This window comes from Podarcis melisellensis, assembly GCF_964234715.1.
Source record: "Podarcis melisellensis genome assembly, chromosome: 10".
In the NCBI taxonomy this organism is placed as follows: domain Eukaryota; kingdom Metazoa; phylum Chordata; class Lepidosauria; order Squamata; family Lacertidae; genus Podarcis; species Podarcis melisellensis.
In genome coordinates this window covers 5,796,904-5,819,580 of record NC_138542.1, presented here as the reverse complement: position 1 = coordinate 5,819,580, position 22,677 = coordinate 5,796,904, and the positions used below count along the sequence as shown (strand labels likewise).

Here is a 22,677-nt window from a genome sequence, read left to right as displayed (position 1 = left end):
CACCATTCTTGTTGCAGCTCTGTCATTATGGGATATGGGGTGACTGCCTAGGACCCACTCAGATGCTGTGTTGGACTCCATGCAGTGGCGTAGCGTGGGGGGGGTGCAGGGGGGGGCCGCCCGCACCGGGCGCAACATCTGGGGGGGGCGTGCTCGCACTAACTAATCTAGTGGAAAAGACTTGAGTGCTAAAATCCACAGGTTAGGGGGCGCAAATTACTTGCCTTGCCCCGGGTGCTGACAACCCACGCTACGCCACTGACTCCATGATCTAAGAAAGGCTGATTATATGAATGTAAGAATAAATGAATGAATGAAGAGTTGAACTGGAAACAGAGAGAATGATTTTATATCAAATATTCATTAACATTCTGTGGTATTTAAAAAAATGGCTAGACTAATGTTCCTTGCTTGTAAAATGAAAATGTAATTATAACAGTATTCTCATTCCATGGTGTGACGCTAACCTCAACAGGAGCATTCCAGAATCCATCAAATTCCATGACTCTGTTAGAGTGGGCCTTCTCAATAGGTCCCCCATCCCTGTAGTACAAAGTAGCCATGTTCAGCTCAAACCTCACCCAGGGAATGGAAGAACATTGGTGATATGCCATCAATTGAAACAACAATTCATCTCTATGATCAGATTGCTGGGGTAACTAGGATAGGGCTTTTATGACAAAACATGCTCACATATCACCAATGGCAAGAGAGCACATTTTAATCACAATAAAGTTACCAGCTGGGAGAGCAAATATGCTCTCTGCCAGCACCTATGGTAACTGCCCATCAATGAATAAGACCCCACTCACTGTCTCCCTTGTTATACCAGGCAGTTTCATTCCTGTGGCAAACGGCCTTGAATTTTTCCCAGCAGGAGATTCTGGAAAAATCCATTGGTGGATTCTGGCTGTGCACAGTGACCTTCAGTCATGTGTTATATCTCCTTTGGAGAGAGGTTCATCTCACAAGGAAACTCAGAGGATTCAGTAAAGCAATGTCACCCTTGGTTTTGGCTATATTAAATATCCATGTAGATCAGTCTGACCCTGTCCTTAGCAATTACTTCATAGGCCTTGGACCTGAAGCACTGGCCAATAACCAATCATTCCTTACTGATCTGAAAGAGGGTGTTGCTCTGCTCCGCAGGCTCCTCATAGCCCTGGAACCACCACAGCCTGACAGTGTGACTGTTATGTACTGAAGTTCTCACCCTGGGCCAGCAGGGGATACTGTAGATAGTTATGCAAATGAAGGATTGAAAGTGACGTTCAGTGATTGGATAGTTTTTATGCAAATGAAGGATCGAAAGTGACGTTCAGTGATTGGATAGTTTTAGAAAGTTGCTACAGTAACGTTGTACTGGAGCTCTATATAAGCAGGCTGACTGAGCCCTTCAGTTCTGTTCTGGCCTCTGAATAAAGAAGAGCTGTTTGAAGAATCGCTGTGTTGTCTGATATGTTCACCCACAACTTAACAGTGACCAGCCACTTTCTTCCTCCAACTTTCACTTTCAATGTTTATTTTCAGAGTGAAAATGCTGTGTCCTAGCAGCAGAGACCAGGAAACAAAGCTGCCGAGCCGTTCTGTTCCATCTGGAACAGTTTTATTTGTTCTATAATTGTAACTGTTTTATCTGTATAATTGTTTATTACATTGTTATAATCCGCCCTGGGACTTTAAGATGAAGAGCGGGTAAAAAAACAAAACAAAAAACCAGCCTTATAAATAAGTAAACAAAACAAAACAGACCCCGTAGCTTCAGGGACTCAGCTCTGAAATGGCTGCATTTATCCTGATTCTCCGCTTTTGGGATGTGTTTATAAGATACATTTGCATAACAGTTATGTACATTTCAATAGGGAAACACGAAGCTACAAATACTAGCAAACTAAAATGATTGTGTATCCCACTATACCTGGGGGGCGTAGGACACCAGAAAGGCTGTGACGTTGAGGAGGACAGGATCAACAGCAGATAGACCCATAAACACTTTCAGGCCAGCAAGAAAAGCTCTACAAGGCAGCCACCTCCCAAACATCTAGCTAACCATGGAAGCTACAGCAGCAGGTGCTGTTGTGAGCTTTGCTGTACCTGCTGGTTTTACCCTGTATAAGATTTTATCCTTTTACAGCCCAATTTTTGTGTGTACAGTAATTGTTTTCCAGCTTCTCTTGTAAGCCACCCGGAAAAATTGTATTACTGAGCAAGAGGAAAATGTCAATAATAAATATAGTGGAGCAAAAATAAAATAAAAACAAATGGTTCAGTTCCACAGAGGTCAACGTCAAAACCCACACTGATCTTACTAGAGATAGACTCCACCCCAAATGGCATTCCTTGTTAATTGAATTAACAATTGCCACCTGAAGCACGGAGCTATTCTTCTTTTCAGTATTCAAAAATAGCCTCTGCAGGAGTGACAAAGATAGAATGGGATATTTTAATAAGTACTCACAGTTAACTTTTCTGAAAACAGGCTGATTAAAAAAGATGGGTAATGCAATTATATAGGGACGCGGGTGGTGCTGTGGGTTAAACCACAGAGCCTAGGACTTGCTGATCAGTAGGTCGGCAGTTCAATTCCCCGTGACGGGGTGAGCTCCTGTTGCTCGGTCCCTGCTCCTCCCAACCTAGCAGTTTGAAAGCACACCAAAGTGCAAGTAGATAAATAGGTACCGCTCCAGTGGGAAGGTAAACGCCGTTTCCGTGTGCTGCTCTGGTTCGCCAGAAGCGGCTTAGTCATGCTGGCCACATGACCTGGAAGCTGTACGCCGGCTCCCACGGCCAATAAAGCGAGATGAGCGCCGCAACCCCAGAGTTGGCCACGACTGGGGTCAGGCGTCCCTTTATCTTTAATGCAATTATACAGAGACAAGGTGGGGAGTGTCACTCTGTGAATTGCCCTTGCTCCATGATCAGGATACTCCATTCCATACCCATGAGAACAACTGGTGGGGAGGGGCGGCACCATGGACCTGGCCTCCCACCAGCAGTATTGCTGTCATGCTCTGAGATGGCACAGGGCAGGGAGGTGCTAAGGTGATCCCAAATCACTCCTGCCTCACTGTCACCCTGCCCCACCCTGGAACCCAGCAGTGCTGCCACTGCCCAGAGGCCAAGCAGGAGCTTCCTTCACTGGGCTATTTGGGAATTAGACCCTCTTAAGTGTGTTTTTATACCCCCATTCTTTTTTCTACACTTCCCTAACCATGCTGCTATTTCCTCCTCATTTCTCAGCTGTCAAAACTTAGCACTCAAGTTCATTGTAAGTACATACATGCAATGCTCTTTGGAAAAAGCATTCAACTACAAATAGAGCCTCGTGCAACTTAACCAGCATAATGAAGACAAGCGAGGGATGGGGTGGGGTGGGGAGGTAGCTAGGAACACTTGTCTTTGCATTCAGTTTAGCTTTTTGTGAAGGAAAAGGGCAAAGTCCAACTTTTAGTTGAGCCCTAATCTAAGATGGAATCTTACGGCAAATGAACAAATTACCTGGTCACATTCATTTTACTTTATTGCACTTTGAAAACATACACATACAGTGGTACCTCGGGTTAAGAACTTAATTCGTTCCAGAGGTCTGTTCTTAACCTGAAACTGTTCTTAACCTGAGGTACCACTTTAGCTAATGGGGCCTTCCGCTGCCGCCACACAATTTCTGTTCTCATCCATTCTGTTCTTAACCAGAGGTACTATTTCTGGGTTAGTGGAGACTTTAACCTGAAGCATCTGTAACCTGAAGCGTCTGTAACCTGAGGTACCACTGTAGTTTCTACCTTCCACTGTTGTAAGAGAAGCAGTCTCACCTACTGGCCTGGCAAGGCCATTTACAGTTTACAAGACTATTCATTCAGTATGTCTTTCATACTGTTCTAGTATGTTCTAGTAAGTATGAAAATTCTTCTATTTGGAAACAGGGCTCCAACTTTTGACTTTATAACCTACTTTTCCAATTCCTGTCACAGCTGTGCCTGGTGAAGCTCTTTCTCATCCATTCACACACACCCCCACAGTGGTACCTCTGGTTAAGAACTTAATTTTTTCTGGAGGTCTGTTCTTAACCTGAAACTGTTCATAACCTGAGGTACCACTTTAGCTAATGAGGCCTCCCACTGCTGCCGCGCCACTGCTGCACAATTTCTGTTCTCATCCTGAAGCAAAGTTCTTAACCTAAGGTACTATTTCTGGGTTAGCGGAGTCTGTAACCTGAAGCCTCTGTAACCTGAGGTACCACTGTGTATGTATGTATATCTATCTATCATCTATCTATCATCTATCTATCATCTATCTATCATCTATCTATCTATCTATCTATCTATCTATCTATCTATCTATCTATCTTTCTATCTTTCTATCTTTCTATCTATCATCTATCTATCATCTATCTAAAGAAACATTATCTTAAGATGTTGTGCACTCTTTTGAAGCTTCTGGAAATTTTCAGCGATGAGCATTATTCTGCATGCTAATAAGAAGTAAGGTTGCTGATAGTTTAGTCAATGTTTGGAAGTGAGTGAACTCAGAACCTTTACAATAAAATTTAAAGTAGGGGTCGCAAGCCTGTTGTCTCTCGGAACTACAATTCCCTTAATCTCTAATCACTGGCCATGCTAACTGGGGCCGAGAGGAGTTGGAGTCCAGCAACCTCTGGAAGGCCAAAGTCAGTCACTGCTGATTTCATGGCTGCCATCTTGTTTCCACATCACTTGATGCCTGGACGATAAGGTCCATAAGACTTTGCTTATTCCATTTTATCATCAAAATGTCTCTTCACATATGGCTTCCTCGGCTGTTTTGCAAAGGAACAGATGGTTGCCTGACACTTTCCAGGGGGATAATTGATCTTGGCGCGTACTTTCAAGGTCCTGTGTGATGCAACCTTTAGTTCACTTAATCAAAAACTTTCTTTCCCAAAGTACAGGTCATTGTTTTCATGTTAGGTTTACATTCAGTTTTGTGACAGTACTGTCTTCATATTTTAAAGGACAAATTCTAGGTTTTAGTTTTCATATTAAAAAGAGACCAGGGCTGGTCCAATATATTTTGGCACCTGTGGAGAACCACAACATGGTGCTTCCTTCCCTGCTAGGGAAGAAGGAACGAGTGTAGATCTACATCAAGAGCAAGGTGGGAATACAATTCTCCATAGGGGACTGGTGCCCCTGTGGATTCTGTTGTCTGAGGCAGTCACCTCACTTTGCCTCTTGGGTGGGCCGGCCCTTCTGTGGATGCATGTTAGGGGCACATTGGTGATAATCAACTCCCTTAGGTTAGTTGGTACCATGCCCTTGTGTTGTACTCAGGGATCCTTAAGTTCTTATCCTCTCTGCCCCCCAGAACCCCATGAGGGTCACTAGGAAGACCAATTTACCTAGGCATTCAAGTGCCCCACCTTTATCATTAAACAAACCCTCCAAGTATCCCTATTTTCCTGGATTTACAGAAGCCATATCAGTTTCTGATTTGATCCCAAAATGTCCCATTTTTTCTCAGAATGTCTCTATTTTCATCAGAGAAATGCTGGAGGGTATGGCGTTATGAGGCCCCCAAGCCAAGGAGGTAAGTAACTAGGCAACCTTTAGAAGACATCTTAAGACAGCCCTGTATAGGGAAGGTTTTTAAATGGTTAATTTTTAATTTTTTAATTTATGTTGGAAGCTGCCCTGAGTGGCTGGGGCACCCCAGTCAGATGAGTAAGGTATAAATAATAAATAATAGAATTATTATTATGGAATGGGACGTCCCTATTTTCACTGGAGAGATGTTGGAGAGTATGCATTAAACCCACAACAGAACAACCCAATTGATTGTAGCTGCCACCACCTACTGAATATAGAGCAGTAGGACTCTATTGCAGTTTGGCTAAAAGGCTCAGGACAAAGTGCTCATGGTCCCCTGGGATTAAGCCACACCAACTGTACTTGAACCAAACATGCTGATTTTTGAAGAAAATCTACTGAACTTGGTATTGCAGTCAAATAAACAATAAAGGGTTGTTCTAACTTCTGAACTCACCCTAACTATTAATATAAGCAGGTCGTTCCTCCTGCATGCTTAAGGGCAAGTTAAGTCTGGAATCAGCTGTCTCTCCTGTCTTCCTGGCAGATCAACAGAATGGATTTCATGGAGCTTCACCACCTGACCCTAACAGAAGTCCCCCAGCACAGGGCTGGGCTAAGCGTCCAGAGACGAAATGGACACAGAGGACAAAATAGCATCAGGATTTGGGCAGGGGTCAAACAAGGGTGGTGATGGTTGGCCTTGATTATGAAGGAACACAAATGGCCACTGAAAATAGTCCCCCCCCCCATAATTTAAACCTACTTTCCCCCCATAATTTAAACCTACAGTGTGATAGCACTGAAGAGAGAGATTTAGGATTCTTATACATGGATTCAAGGACATGAATTAGTCTGGATAGGTGTACAGATTTAACTATAATCACAGGGAAAATCTTTCATAAGAAAATGCAGAAGCATTTCAACTGGATTTATGAAACGCAAAGCAAAGCGGTAAAAAAAGATAAAGGGAACCAGCAGTAAGACCAGAAAAAAACAGTTTAAAACCCATATATGCTTTTAAAAGGTTAAATGTATTTTAAAGAATGCCCCAACGGTACAGCTGGTTTGAAAATTATAGCAAGTTACATTGATAGCAAGCATGAAAAATGGCAACAGTTAGTGGTCCATTAATCTCACAAATAAAAATCATCATCAAAAGTTCCCCCAAGCTGCTAAAATTAAAGTGTTTTACCTTGGGGGTCAAAAGCAGGTTATAGGTGATTGAAAGCATAAGCTATTCAGAAACACTTTGGTGGTCTAATAGGCTGTCAGTCTCTCAAACTCAGAATAATGAGGGTGTGTCATGGAACACGGAGGCTGACCAGCTCTATGTGATTTATTTTTATTTTATTTCAGAGCCCAGGATATGCAAAGCAGAGTCAGTCAGAAAATGGTTTTTTTAGAGGCAGAAGCAACGACATTGACTTCCTGTACCCCATTTACCTCAGGGTGACCTGCCTATGCAAATACAAATCCACAAGTCTAATGCCAATCCCTAAAAATACCGATGAAAATACCTGGACATTAACCAGAGACAAACCAGGGAACAGAGACACCCCCAGGAACTAGTTTTGGCTGTTCAGTGGTTAGATATGCGATACCTGTCAACCTAAGATGTGAAGTTATTTCATGTTCCCTGAAGTTCCTCCCAAATAATGCTATCCACAGAGGAGACCACAAATTATGACACAATCCTGACAACAACTGTACCACAGTCACAATACTACAATTAAAGAGTAGAAAACCAGAGTAGATAAATCAAGACGTTGAGCCAAGTCATAGACTACAGCTCCAATCACACTCTGCTTAAAAGATTTGGGGCCTGGTTCCCTGGGTTTCACCGAGAAAGTGCTACGGGTAACAAGAACAGGGCCCAGTCATCTTGAGTGGTCATTTTACAAAAGCTCATACCCTCCAAGTGTCCCTATTTTCCAGGGAAAGTTCTGGAATTACAGAAGCCTCCTGGTTTCTGATTTGATCCCAAAATGTCCCAGTTTCCCCTTTTCCTCCCCTCCACGTCTCAGAGAACTGTTAAAAGTGGTGTGGGTTTTTTTTTTTTACAAAAACGGAGTCCTGTTTATATACTGGGAAAAAATTCCTGCACCCAGTGAAGGAAATGATGAAGCTGCCATACGAAGCCCTTCCTATAATTTTGAAGGTGGGGAGGCAAAACATGTGGAACAGAGAGGGGAGGACATAAGAGATGCTGATATATGCATGATGGAACTCAAGATGGAGGACATCAGGTTCTTAGGTAGTTTCACGTCCAGCCATTAACCAAGCAAGGTTGCTGCATCATGTACCTTCAGGCATACGTAGTCTATCTCTTTCTGTCTCTCTGTCTCACACACAGGTAATGGAAAAGGTACTTGTGCCTGTTCTGATTCTTTCACTGATTGCTGTTTTAGTCTTGTTCCATATACAGCTACAATTTCTACCTGGTAGGCAAGCCAGTTAAGCTTGGATTTGGCCACTACAAATGCTGCTGCTGCCTCCACTGTTCTTGCCGTTGGTGGGGGGAGAATATAGGCGGAAACGTAGAAGGGTTTGGGTAGACATTAGCATATATAAAAACATCAAACATTAAAAACTTTCCAATAGAGGGCTGTCTTCAGACGTCTTCTAAAAGCTGTATAGCTATTTATCTCCTTGACATCTGATGGGAGGGTAGCTTTCCATGTTCCCATGACCTAGCTGAGGCTCCAAATACCAAGTGGTTAGCTTAACGGTGATAGACAGTTGTTGTTGTTTAGTCGTTTAGTCGTGTCGGACTCTTCGTGACCCCATGGACCAGAGAACGCCAGGCACCTCTGTCCTCCACTGCCTCCCACAGTTTGGTCAAACTCATGCTGGTAACCTCGAAAACACTATCCAACCATCTCGTCCTCTGTAGACAGTAGCAGCCATCAACTTTGGGAGGATGACCCAAGATAACATGGGAGGAAGTATCTGCTGTTCTCAGGTCCCACTTCTTTTGACCTCTGAAGTTTCTTTCCTGCTAATCCAGGATAGGTGAGTGATTTGGGTGTCTGTCAGGGGAGCACCAAAGTCCCATTGCACAAGCTCTTCTGCACAGCCAGAATTACTTCCAATGAATGGCACCATGAAAGGAAGGAACAGGCCAATGGCTGTTAAGTTTGTATTTGGTGGGCTCTGCCTCTAGTCTAGGCCGGTGCAATGACCATGAATGGTATTGTGGTGATGACACAAACGTCGTGGGAGATTGTGGGACTCTGCTGACAAAAAGGCACACTGGTGTGGAAGTGAGAACCAATGGGGAGTGGGGGTGGAAGGACCTCTTTAAAATAATGGCACTGAAGACCCAGCAAGAATCCCTGTCCCACTGAGACCTTGCCTGCAGTCAACCACAACTGACATTCTGTCGGGCCCTGCCATAAAGGATCCCTTGTACGATTTGATTTCAGAATGCCCAAATGAAAATGTCACACACCAAAGAACCCCTTTTGGTTGGAGCTACAGGCTCAATATGAATCTTCTCTCGTTTCATTGCAAAGGCAAATGATGTAAACAAGATGATCAGCAAAACTTCGTTTTCAGTGGCTTATAATGCCCCTATAGTTGACTGCACTCCACAGGTCTTTCTTATATAAAAGTGCTATAGATGTATTTCATTTTCTAATCAGTTTTACCTATAGCACTTATAATTTTATAGCAGAGCAAAATAAATTAGTATTTAAAACAACAAAATACTCCATGAAGCTCCTGTTTAGCCTTTCCTGATAAAAGCCAGCAAAAACAAATGCTTATTAATATCATTTGATTTTGTTTAGAAAACCAGTTGGGGGGACGGCGACTCCCAAATAATGGCATGTACCGCAATGCATTTCAACTTTGTAAGTTATATATGATCTGTCAAAAAAACTGGATTAAAATAAAGGATTAAAGGCTGAATAAGAGCCCTTTGTGGTCTTGACCATTTGAAGCTCTATCAACTTCTTTTCTCAAACATACCGTATATGCAATCTATTCACACTCTCCATGCTTCATGTTTGACAAAAATGGCAGCAAAGCCTGCCCTCCTTTGATTCCATTAGCAATGCACCCTATATTAAAGTACTTGATATGACACTTTGAAGAGTTATAGCTAAATGGCAACAGAGGGGGCATTACAGAGGGTGTGATTTTTATAAAAATGATTCCCCAGTAGTGCAAGTTCAACTTCAAGTTGGTATTGGAAACATCAAGGTGGGATGGCTCCAGTTCTGTAAATTGTGACATTCTCCCATGGATGCAGGAAACAAGGCCTCTTACAGAGTTTGAAGCTCTTACTGCTAATGCTAGCTCTAAAAGCAAAGGATTAGCCTCAAGTATTTAGAAGATCCTAATAGAAATTGTGACAGGCTCCCATAGAGGATTGAAAGCAGTTTGGGAGACAGATATGGGTGAGCAGATTGATGAAGTGAAATGGACAAATCTGCAGTGCTCTAGACCAGCCAGTGGTCAGTGTTGGCCCACATAAGGATAAACACGTCAGAGCTTAGTCCCAAGATGGTGTAGAACTCTCGTATAGTACATTGCAATTTGGTATAGTAATGTGTGAACATTACCATTTTAGGGAAAACCCCCCCTCATAATTTGTAGTCTCTACAGCAAATTGAAACTCCAGATGTTATCCATGCTATGTGGGGTAGTCCCAGATTTATAGAAGCCATCCCAGTTTCTGATTTGATCCTGGAATGTCCCCCTTTTCCTTAGGATGTCCCTATTGTCATTGAATAAATGTTGGAGGGTATAGAGTTATTTGACCCCAAGGGAAGGAGGTAATCAACTATACAACCTTTAGAAGACATCTGAGGACAGCCCTGTATAAGGAAGGTTTTTGTTTTTTTAAGTTTAAACTTTATAATGTTTTTATATATTTTGGAAAGCCACTCAGAGTGGCTGGGGCAACCCAGTCAGATGGGTGGGGTATAAATAATAATAAATTATTATTATGGAATAGGACATCCCTATGTTGGAGCCTTTTGGTGGAGCTTTACTATAGATACTACCAGTGCAAACAATCCTTCAACAGCTGCCTGCTGGATTCCTGGAAAGTTGGAATGCATGAGTAAACTCCAAGATAGATTACTTCTGATTATGCACCCACTGGATAGAATTGTGTACATATAATTGGTAGGTGTCCTCTGAGGAGTTTGGGGTTTTTTTTGTATTCGCTACTTTTGTTTTCTTTGTTTATGCATAAAACCCAATGAAAATTAAAATTAAAAAATCTATACCATTTGAAACCTTCCTGTTGAGCAAAGTTACTCCAGAGTATGCTTAGAAGTGACTGTGAAATCGCCAAACACTCCTGATATTTGAAAGCTGCAGAACAATCTATCCAGGCCAATAGAGAGCAATTCTCTTTAATGATCTCCATGGTGTGGTCATAAATAAAAGTTATGAACACAATGCCAGCAGAGCTCAGATTAAAAAAAATAATGTGTCCAGAGCTGTATACTCAGATATGGCTAATATTGGGGGGAGGGGTTCCCACTTACTCAAAAACCTCCCCTCCATCAAAACAGATTGGAAACTCATGGCTTGTTGGGTGGCAGATCTGCTCACAGCAACACCCACTTAACCACTTGTGCTTGTAGCACCACACTTGAGTGTGATTTTGTTCTTGGGCTGTGTACACACAGTAGCAGCCGGTGTGGCTGTATCCCTGCACCCAGTGCTGGGCACTGTTCCCAGTTACTGAGAGGGAAGCAGCGGGAACTTCAGCATGGCACACTGGCAGAGCCAATCCAAAGCTCCCACCTGTGATTCACCACCTCCTTGCTCTTGCCCTTTTGGTAGCCAGCAGTGGTGCATGGCACTGGGCAGCCAGGATGGTGACACAGCCCTGCCCACACACCCCACTGGCCTCTACTTGCATATGTTTATAGCACACCCACCCACCCCAAGAAGCCTGGGAACTGGGGTGATGTGCTTTAAATGTATGCTATGTATGCAAAAAGCCCTGACTATTTGCAGACTATTTGCTTTCTTAGAATTCTGTAAATTTCTAAATGAGGCACTGCTACTAATAGTTTAATGCTGATATATCAAACCAGCAAAGGATACAACCTCTACTCTACAGTTTGAACAGACACATGGCATGGTCACGCTCATGCCCTCAAAACATTATCCACTTCAATATATGACACCAAATCATCCAATCAAACAGTACAAGACAAAGCTGACCTTTCAATATTTGAGTACTTAAAATAGCAAGCACCAGGGGATCAACAATGTTACCTAAGAAGTAGGCACAAACTCATTGCAGAAAGGGGAGGTGTTGTATCCTACAGAGCTAGAGGGCTCACAGGGGTCTGGATACTCAGGTTCTCAAAGAAGGCCTCCCACACTAACAGGCTGATCAGGGCTTAGTAGTTTATTTAAAGGAAAAGCAAACTCACAACACAAGGTCTGAAGGCTCCCTCCTTGCCTCTGCTTCCAGCAGTCTGTGGGACAGACTCCACAACAAGGAGATGACTTGTTCCAGGCAGCGGAACAAATGTTTTTTATGCAGCAGAGCAGCCCACAGGTGGCCATGATCTCCACCACCCTCAAGGTTCCCCACAGGTGCTGAGATTGCATATTCGGTCTGGAGCCTAGTACCCCACCCCCCATGGATGAGGGTAACTCCCTTCCTTGAGCAGGTCAGTTAGCCTGCTTCCCGAGTGTGTTGTGCAAAAGCTTAGCACTACAGCTAATTGTGAGGTTACATTGAAGCACAACAATCATCATTCAGAAGACCTTAGCAGTTACTGAAGCAATCCAAAGGGCTTATGCTTCCCAGCAGGGCTTTGGCTGTCAGCTGATGACATGTTGGCCATGATGAGCTAATTTCCATTGAAAGGAACAGACTGCTCTCCATTTTATGTGGCTTCCCATGGCTTTGTGAATTGCCTCTGAATGTGTGACTTTAAGACACTTTCTGTGGTTTAAAAAATATAATCAGTAAGGACCAACAGTCTCCCAAGGCATCTTTTCATGTTCATGTTCAGAGAAGTATAAACTAGTATTCACTATTGTTCAGTCACAGTAGTGTGTAAATTGAAATAAAAACAAGAGTAGCAGAATTGGCTATTGAATCCAGCTTCAGAAAACTATTTTCAGACATTGGAATATAGGGTATGAATGCAGAAAAGTCATGTTCAAATCTCAAGTCATTCTTAGTGGTTAATAGTTTGCATTGGAGATGTCGCTGTCTTTCAGTCTAACGTGCCTCATAGACTTGCAAAGCCCATATATTTCTCTTCTTAGATGGAAAAGATAAATGTAATAAGTACATTAGTTTTAAAGCATCCCAATGATTTAATGATCAAGGATGACATCTTGAACAAAGGCTGGAAACTTTAGACAGCATCCACAGAAAGTGAAAGTATGAGAGTTCAAAGTGGGATGGGATGATGTGGGGTTTGGCCAACTTTGGAAAACAGTGAAGATACAGACAAAATAAATAACTGGGTTATGAACTTATTTGAATTTCACTCCCATTATTGATGGTAGTTGCTTGTTCTTGAGTGCAATGCAAAAAGAATGTTATGGGGTACAATCTGAAAGGCCAAATGTATGCCCAGTAAAATAGGTGTAGCTTACAAAGATCTGTAAAGCAGTTTCTCCTCTGTGTACAATAGAAATTAACAAACAAAGTTCAGGCTGCTATTAGCTGATGCTTCTGCAACCACAGCTGTTTCTCCTTGAAAAATGGTTTGCTCTCTGGGTTGTTAGTATCTATGCAGGAGAGTCTAAGATTAAACTGTTCTGAAAGCAAAGGTGGAATGTTACAAGCAGATGTTAGATCTGTGACAATCGCTCTCCTTTGCAAAATGCTTGCGAATGTCAAAGGTTTTCAGTAAGCAGCTCTCAGTTCACTAACCAACAGCACATGCAATGAAATGTTTCCACCTAGAACAATGTCATAGAATGTGGATGTGTGGCCTTATTTACAGGATTGTGGTCAATACCTTGAATAGGAGCATCAGGAACATTATTATTATTTATTAAATTTGTAAACCAAAGTGGCAGTGCTGTGCTACACTTAAGCCTCACAGCAACACTGATAGCACTAGGGCAATTTACACAGATGCTATCCTACCAAAGGTCCACAATCTACAAACTGAAGGGAACAGAAAAAGGAAGCAAACAGAAAGGCTATCGAAGAAAGAGGTCACATAGCAAACACCAGAATATCATAGAATCATAGAATCATAGAGTTGGAAGAGACCACAAGGGCCATCGAGTCCAACCCCCTGCCAAGCAGGGAACACCATCAGAGCACTCCTGACATATGGTTGTCAAGCCTCTGCTTAAAGACCTCCAAAGAAGGAGACTCCACCACACTCCTTGGCAGCAAATTCCACTGTCGAACAGCTCTTACTGTCAGGAAGTTCTTCCTAATGTTTAGGTGGAATCTTCTTTCTTGTAGTTTGGATCCATTGCTCCGTGTCCGTTTCTCTGGAGCAGCAGAAAACAACCTTTCTCCCTCCTCTATGTGACATCCTTTTATATATTTGAACATGGCTATCATATCACCCCTTAAACTCCTCTTCTCCAGGCTAAACATGCCCAGCTCCCTTAGCCGTTCCTCATAAGGCATCGTTTCCATTGTTTTCCATGTCATTTGACTAGGAATGTTATAACCTTGGTCACTTGACTTGTCTAAATGCATCTTTGCTATATGGAATGGTGAAGCAAACAAGAATTGTGAATTGATCCCTTCACAATGCCTGACGGGTGGGCTGGCCCTGTATGTGAACATGGGGGTGGCTGCAGCTCAGTGCCAGAGCACATGTAAATCCAGGACATTCTCAGGTACAGCTCAAAAAAAGACTCCTGCCTGAAATGCTGGAGGGTTGCTTCCAGTCAGATGGAACAAAGATCTGACTTTAGATAAGGCACCTTCCTATGTTCCACATAGGTGTATGTCTTCTCCTTTAAGCATCTTCTAACCCATTTCTTCCCACATGTGCCAATATTATAATTACAGTCCTGACACTATGGAACTATATGCCTCCCATGATCTCCAGGGAGCAGTCTCTAGAGACAAGTAGCAAATTCAAACCCCGCAGATGCGTTTGGTGGTTCTGGCTAAAATGATGCCGAGGTTGTAATTCCTAGACAGCACAACCACTTTGCAGAGCATGGAATTAAAGAGAGTTGCTATTCCAAAGGCCTGTCTAGAGGAGGGTACACAGTAGCTGACACAAAGCACAGATGACCAGAGCTGAAATGATTTGTACAAATGATTCGCCTTCAGTGCTAAGGTAGCTAAAGCAGTGCACTTTGACTCTTAAGCGGGGCAGAGGCATTCTGTTTCCGATACCCTACCATGAATAGTGAGTGTGTAGGCTAAAGTGCCATTAAACCAGGGCTGGGGAATCTGTGGCCCTCCAGATGGTCCTGAATCACAGGTGTGCAGTGAAATTTTTTGTAGGCGAACAGTTAGAGCCAGAGGGGGTGATGTGTGTGTGAACATCGTGCCTACCTCCCTTAGCTGGGCAGAAGCTTCCTGGGCTTTGAGAAAGGGGTGCCTGGAAAACATTTAGTGGACTAGCCTAGTCCCCGTACTCCCCTGACCTGAATTATAACTCCCATCATCCCTGACCAGAGGCCCTCTGGCTGGGGCTCAATAACAGCTATGGGATGATAGGTTCTCCATCTCTGCTTCAGACATTCAATTACTATGAGTTCTCGTATGTGCAATGTTTGGCACCAGTCATATGAAAACACACATGAAATGCAGGTGTTTTTGGTAACATGCCAAAAGACAATGGAAGCCTGCAGGTACAATAAATAGTTTCTTTTTTTTTTAAGGGGGGAGCTGCTGCTAATATCCTCTATTGGGAAGTTTCATTCATGTGGAAGGGAGAGACCGAATGCCTTAAGATCGAGAAGAGCTTTGGTAAATAAATCATCATTGCCCTTCAAGACAGCTCATCTAGCATTATGCATTGAAAAGAAAATATGAGCAAAGTAGGATGCACAACAAAAGAAAAGCCTGCTGGGTGCTTTGAAGCATAATGCTGTATCAAAAGACCCTGAACACCATTGCAGCAAAGTCAGCTGGGAAATGGGGGGGGGGAGTCATTCAAAGGGGAGAGTTCAAGTATAGAACAAGTGCATTGAAGATTATACAAGTGGGGCACCAAAATAGTGTTTTCTTTAAGCAGAGAGAGGATGCTACCTTCAGTTGAGATGCTGAACTGTGGGAAACACACTGATCAGTTTACTTATCCAGTGACTGGTATTAAAGAGCACATCCTCAGTCTCCTTCAAGGCAGGAAGGAGCAGTGCTCTTAATTCATACCCCTGCCTTTGAGTTAACCATGCCATCCTTTTTTCATTGTGAAATCCATGCATAATCTCACTTATCTACCATTTTTGCCTTCCAGTTATTCCTCATGCTGGACACATCTTGCTTCTCCCCCCTCCAAACCTTTCCCCCTTTAGGCACTGCCAACAACTTCTCATCACCTGACATGTAGATGTATAAAGGCTATGCAATATTAGAGATAGCAAGGCTTTTAGTATAGCACCATAAGAGCCCAAACCTCCATGCAGAAAAATGCATTCAAACTGGAATGAAATCAGAGGCTGAGGATGACTCAGCAAGCAGCTTGCATGATCTATGCTGGTTTAAAAGATTTAGTGGGTATGGGCAGGAAATGAATTAGCTTTTCTCCACACAATTTATATTTTTTGTGGGGTGGGGGCAGCTTGTAGCAGCAGCTGCCTGTCACCACAAGGAGAAGGCACCAGTTTATTATGATACCCGGAAGGACAACTTAAAGTCACATTGAGGGGAGAAAGCAAGTCTGAGTCTCTGTGACAACAGTGGTGGTACCAAGAATGCAATCAAAGAGCTTACGATTTGCCAATGGGACCAGTGGGATATCCTATTAATTTGCTACTGGTGTTTAGATTTACCACAGAATTACAAAATATCAAGTTTCAACTCCTGGTTGTAAGATGCATTAAGCTGTCAAGATCTTTTTGACTAACGTTAATTTGTGTTTAGAAACCTATTTCTGTAACAACAGGAAACCTAAGTGCATTAACAATGTAGCATTTAAATACTCCATTTTTTAGGCATGCAGCTTTGTGATGGATGCTGATTGCCAGATCTCTCTCTCTCTCTCTCTCTCTCTCTCTCTGCAGATGCCTTACATGACCAGAGTAATTAGATCTTATTTAAATAATAATATAAAAAGGTAAAGGTAAAGGTACCCCTGCCCGTACGGGCCAGTCTTGCCAGACTCTGGGGTTGTGCGCCAATCTCACTTAAGAGGCCAGGGGCCAGCGCTGTCCGGAGACACTTCCGGGTCACGTGGCCAGTGTGACATCGCTGCTCTGGCGAGCCAGAGCTGCACACGGAAACGCCGTTTACCTTCCCGCTGGTAAGCGGTCCCTATTTATCTACTTGCACCCGGAGGTGCTTTCGAACTGCTAGGTTGGCAGGCGCTGGGACCGAGCAGCGGGAGCGCACCCCGCCGCGGGGATTCAAACCGCCGACCTTTTGATCGGCAAGTCCTAGGCGCTGAGGCTTTAACCCACAGCGCCACCTGCGTCCCAAATAATAATATACTTCACATAAATTACTAACTGAGTCTGGCTTCTAAGTTATTTATTTTTATTTGTCTGGGGCCCATATCACTTAGTGCTGTAAACACCGTTCAAGATACATGTTTTAAGAGTTAAAGTTCAAACAAGGAATTTATATATTGATGGAGATTGCTGTAAGTCTTGTTCTGTTAGAACTGTAAATAAACACTTTGGGAATGTTGAATCTATTTTCATTTTTAATTAGCCCGGGCATATTCAGCTTTGTTTTCTTTTCCTATCTTTTATTTTGTTGACACAAATTACATTTCCCCCTTAATATTTGCCCACAGCAAGCAGGGGCGCTGTCTTGGGCCCCAGGTTATGACTTCCCTTGCCCCGCGGCCTCAGAACCTGACTTCTGGTGGCATCGTAAGTCAGGTTCTGAGGTCTCAAAAGGCCTCACACAGCATCTCTGAGGTCTCGTGAGGCCTTGGACATGACTTCCAGTGCTTCACAAGGCCTCAGAAGGTGCATCAGGGGGCCCTTTGGTGTAGGTGCTGAGCACCCACAACCATTTTTTTGTGTGTGGGTGCTTGGGCCCTAGGGCCCCCTAGAGATGGTGCCCCTGACAGCAAGGAAGACATGAAATTAAAGGTAGTAAAAACATGTAGCTTAAACTTTTTGAATCGGAACTTTTGCTGTTATTAAATGATTAGAACCTTGATTTTTCTGCAAATGTGAATATAATCTAAAATCAATAAAAATTTAGGGAATTGTTTGGAAATAAACTCTATAATTTTATATGTATGTTATCTAATATACATTGGTTTGATGTAATAAACAAATGTAGAAATGTATATTAGATAACATACGTATGAAATTTATAACCCATACGTCATCCCCAGGGGAGTCCAGGGACACTTATAGCCATAAAATTACACAGAACAATTCAAAACATCATTATAGCATACACAGAAATTAAAACCAGAAGAAAACTTAATCAAACTATTAACCAAAAGCCTGGATAAATAAAAAAGGTTTTTAGATATTTACTGAATGCAGATGGGCTATATATGCATATAGTTTTGTGAATGCTGCATGTCCATGGGATACGTCCAAGTGTGGATCTGTCAATTTCAGTTTCTCTCAGTTTCCACATTAATTTGCATTTTTTTAAAAAAAGGCTTAAAAAATTAATCAGAATTTTAGAGGAAATTTATCCTAATCTACACCTTTTTGCATGTGAATTTGCCTAATAACCACAGTTCTGCAAAGCAATTTTCCTTAATATGGAATGCCCCTTTGTGGGCTCTTTTCATGAATGCATGCATGCTGGGGTTGGGTGAGGTGTCTTATTTCACTGGGCTAAAACTTTATCCATAGTATCTTCATTACTTTTTGCACTTGTGCAGCAGTTCTGAAACTGACAGAGCTCAACCCCCACCCCAAATTCTTTCAATACTGAAACATTTAAAGCACTTCTCTGGAGGAAGAGATGTTATTTAAGCAATACAGAGTAAGTCCCAATGAAAATAGTTTCTTCGAAGAACAGGAAACTGGGGAATGGCATTCTGTTAATTGCCTTGCTGTTTGCTTTCAGAGCACGAGATGATCCCTTCATTGGACAAACACCAATAAAAAATTGGGATATGGGACTAGAGTTACTTATGAGGCCTGCAAATGCTTCATGGTTGTCAGAACCGCAATGTTCTTTAATTTAACATGTCACGTTTTATTGCACTCTTTCCAGCTTCCTCAGTATGGAAGGGTTATTTCCATTTTGTTAAGTGTGTCTTTTAAATCTGAAGAGTATGAATCAATTTCTGTCCCAAAGAGAGATGGAGAGCTATAGAAGGAGATGGGGGTGTCATATGCTCCGAGATGCACTTCCTTTCTTCTTTTAATGTGCTCATTTAATATGGAAACTAAGTGAGAGCTGGACCATAAAGAAGGCTGATCGCCGAAGAATTGATGCTTTTGAATTATGGTGCTGGAGGAGACTCTTGAGAGTCCCATGGACTGCAAGAAGGTCAAACCTCTCCATTCTGAAGGAAATCAGCCCTGAGTGCTCACTGGAAGGACAGATCATGAAGTTGAGGCTCCAGTACTTTGGCCACCTCATGAGAAGAGAAGACTCCCTGGAGAAGACCCTGATGTTGGGAAAGATGGAGGGCACAAGGAGAAGGGGGCGACAGAGGACGAGATGGTTGGATAGTGTTTTCGAGGTTGCCAGAATGAGTTTGACCAAACTGTGGGAGGCAGTGGAGGACAGAGGTGCCTGGCATTCTCTGGTCCATGGGGTCAAGAAGAGTCGGACACGACTAAACGACTAAACAACAACAAAGCTCTTGCCAATTGTGTTGGTGGGATGCTTCATCAGCGTAGCCTTTCTGTCCTCTCATTCATTTTTTAAATACTTAGTGCCACACAATATAATGTATGGAAATATGTGGTCTTTTCAATCACCACAAAGTGCTGGCTGCTATTGATCCTTCTTGTAGAATCGTTGGAAGTTATCAAGTTGATGACCCTCGTGGTAACTTCCAAGTCAGGAATCTTTTGCAGAGGGCACATGAAGCAAATCTAATGCTTGGGAAATGTTTCGGAAGTCTAAAGCTGAAATTAGGCAGGGCCAGAAAAACATGGTAAAGTGAAGCAGAGAAGCAAATATTACTGTGCGAACCTTTGTAATTCAATAGTTAAGTATTCCAAGTCAGCCTAGCCCTATATTTCTAGAACGTGGACATGGTTCATAAAAAGACACTCTCAGATGGATCATTCTTGAGATCAACTGAATATTGCAGTCCCTTGCTAAATCAATCCACCTGTGACTTGTCCAAGGCTGAATGCAAGAGTTATACACATATGAAAGATCTATTAATCTTTGTTGACCAGGAACTGGTAATGGGGATACAATTGTCCTAACTCCCCCTATACAAACACAAACCACTTTAAGATAATAAAATCAAGGCTAATGAGAGGGGAAAGCAATGATTTTTTGTGTGAAACCAGCAAGCCAGAACAGAGGGGACAAAAATCTTAACTAGAAGGGAAGGGCAAAAAGCCTCTAGGTCAATGTAGGGCCCTCCAGATGTTGCTGGACTACGACTCTGATCAGCCCCCACCAGCATAGTCAATAGTTAGAGATGACAGGAGTTGTAGTATACAGCATCTGGAGAGCACCACGTTGGCAATCCCTGCTCTAGGCTTACTAGCCCCGAGGGTGCTCCACACGGAAACATTAAGATTTTTAAAAAATATACACTAGGCTGAATTATTTAGACCTCTATATATTTACCATGGGTAGCACTGTGGGTTAAACCACAGAGCCTAGGACTTGCCAATCAGAAGGTCGGCGGTTTGAATCCCTGGAATGGGGTGAGCGCCTGTTGCTTGGTTCCTGCTCCTGCCAACCTAGCAGTTCGAAAGCATGTTAAAGTGCAAGTAGATAAATAGGTACCACTCCAGCGGGAAGTTAAACAGCGTTTCTGTGCGCTGCCCTGGTTCGCCAGAAGTGGCTTAGTCATGCTGGCCACATGACCCGGAAGCCGTACGCTGGCTCCCTCGGCCAATAAAGCGAGATGAGCACCACAACTGGACCTAATGGTCAGGGGTCCCTTTACCCTTTCCTTATATTTAGCATATGTTCCAGATATCCAGGTTATTTTAGGCTCTAGTTCAAAAGATGCTTTAAAATACCTATTTCCTTAATTTGATTCTCTTAGTACTAACCTCTGCAATATTTAATTGTTTTTTATCTAAGCCATTTGGTTGCATGGCACCGGTACCACTATTTGGGGGTATATTCCCATCACAGAAGCATAGATGCTTCTATGGCATAGAATAAAAAAAAAGGCTTTTAAGTGCTGTGGAGGTTAGTGCTGAGTGAATCCGATCTAGGATGTATGCTTTCCACTGGCTGAAAGGTCAGGATAGTCATTGTTAAGTATATGCTAGCAGAAAAAGCATAACTGTCCTAAGATATCGAAATAACACCTCCATTGTTGCACCACATGAAAAGCAGGATGTGTATTATGTAGTGTCTGCATTGTTAATACAGACTAAAGGCAAGGTGTGTGTATGCCAGTGAGATTCTCTTGAAATTATAGTGGGGTTATTTGACTCCAGCTCCCATCAGCAAGGCCAGTGATCACAGATGATGAGAGCTGCATTCCAACAACAGCTGAATGGCCACAAGTTTCCCTTCTCTGTTCTAGAGACTCAGAGGAAGGAGCTAAACCCCAAAGAAAGGCAACTTTATCAACTCATGCAGTACTAAGAGCTAATTAAGGCATCTTCAAAAGGCAAATAGGAAAAGTACTTATGTAGGGGCATGAGGAGCAAGAAAAAGTAGGAAAATACTGTCCTGGTAACTAAAGACAAAACTTTAAGAGGGACTGCATGGTTAAAAGTTTCTTTACTAGATTCAAATTGAACTTGAAAAGCTGTAGCTCATACTAAAAAATACAGATAAAATTACAGTTATGTGCTCAACTTTGTAATGTTGTAAATAATAATAATCACATACAATTGAATAAAGGAATTAATTGATTACACTTTCTTTAGAGGGTTTTTAAAAATAAAAATATTTCCTACTCCATACTATGAAATATGGGTTGGCAGATAAAAGATACCAATCTAATCTCAAGGTCATTTTATCACCTTTAAGATGAGTTTCCAAGATAGCTATGTTTCACAGAAGTAGAATTCTGCACTCTGCACTAGGCTGAAAATACTCGTACTGCACTTCTAAACGAGTTGCCTAAGGACCAGGCTGGCTGTTATAGCTGCAAATCTACCATGTTTAATAGAGATCAGTCCCAAGCACGTAAAAAGATGGGGTAGGCCCATGGGTTAGCAAATAAACTGCTCCCCCAGTTGTGGCTTACCTTGCCATACATAGTCCTGCCTCCGAAAGCATTTCTTCCAACTAGAAGAATAATATCTGCTATCTGAGATTGGCTGGTTGGGAAAGCTAAGCTGTGCTACTTTCCTATGAATTCTCTTTGCTATTAAAAATTCCCCACCCTATGTTTGGGACAGATATTGAGATCTGATTTAAACATGACACAAGTTATGGGTAAAACACTGATCTATGGAACTGTCCTGTCCATACAGCTACAAACATGTCCCCCCCTCCTGCTTTTGTTGCAATTCTAGAGACTTTGTTTCCCTCTTACTTTCAAATCCACAATTTCCTCTGTTTTCATCAAAAGAGTCACTTGCCAGAGGGGTAGCCATGTTAGTTTCTTGCTGCAGAAACAGCAGAGTCTTGTGACATTTTAAAGAGGAACAAATAAATTGTATTTTTTTAAAAAGTTACAAACTTTTTTTTTTGTTGGTTAAATCCAACAAGACAATTAATCCACTAAGCAAATGTTTTAAAAACCACAATGTTACAGTGAATCGCAGCTATGTCTATTTTACTCAAAAGTAAGTCCCACTTTGTTCAAGGGTATTTACTCCTTAGTGTGTATATTAGCCTATAGCTTCTATCTCACGAATGCTTAATGATTACCACCCCTATCCTTTCTACTCTAGGGCCAAGACCTCCACTCAAGGATCAGGATTT

General features: G+C 42.4%; 1 protein-coding gene and 1 long non-coding RNA gene across 18 annotated transcripts in view; one reads left to right on the top strand and one right to left on the bottom strand.

The window, feature by feature from the left end:
• Positions 1–1,441, top strand: part of LOC309379087 — a 74,589-nt gene extending 73,148 nt beyond the window's left edge. The window contains exon 2 of the long non-coding RNA XR_014172360.1: positions 1,227–1,441. This is a non-coding gene — a long non-coding RNA (uncharacterized lncRNA). The remainder of the gene's footprint in view (positions 1–1,226) is intronic.
• MAGI2 (membrane associated guanylate kinase, WW and PDZ domain containing 2) overlaps positions 1–22,677 on the bottom strand; it is a 598,965-nt gene that overhangs the window by 92,499 nt on the left and 483,789 nt on the right. The window lies entirely within an intron of this gene.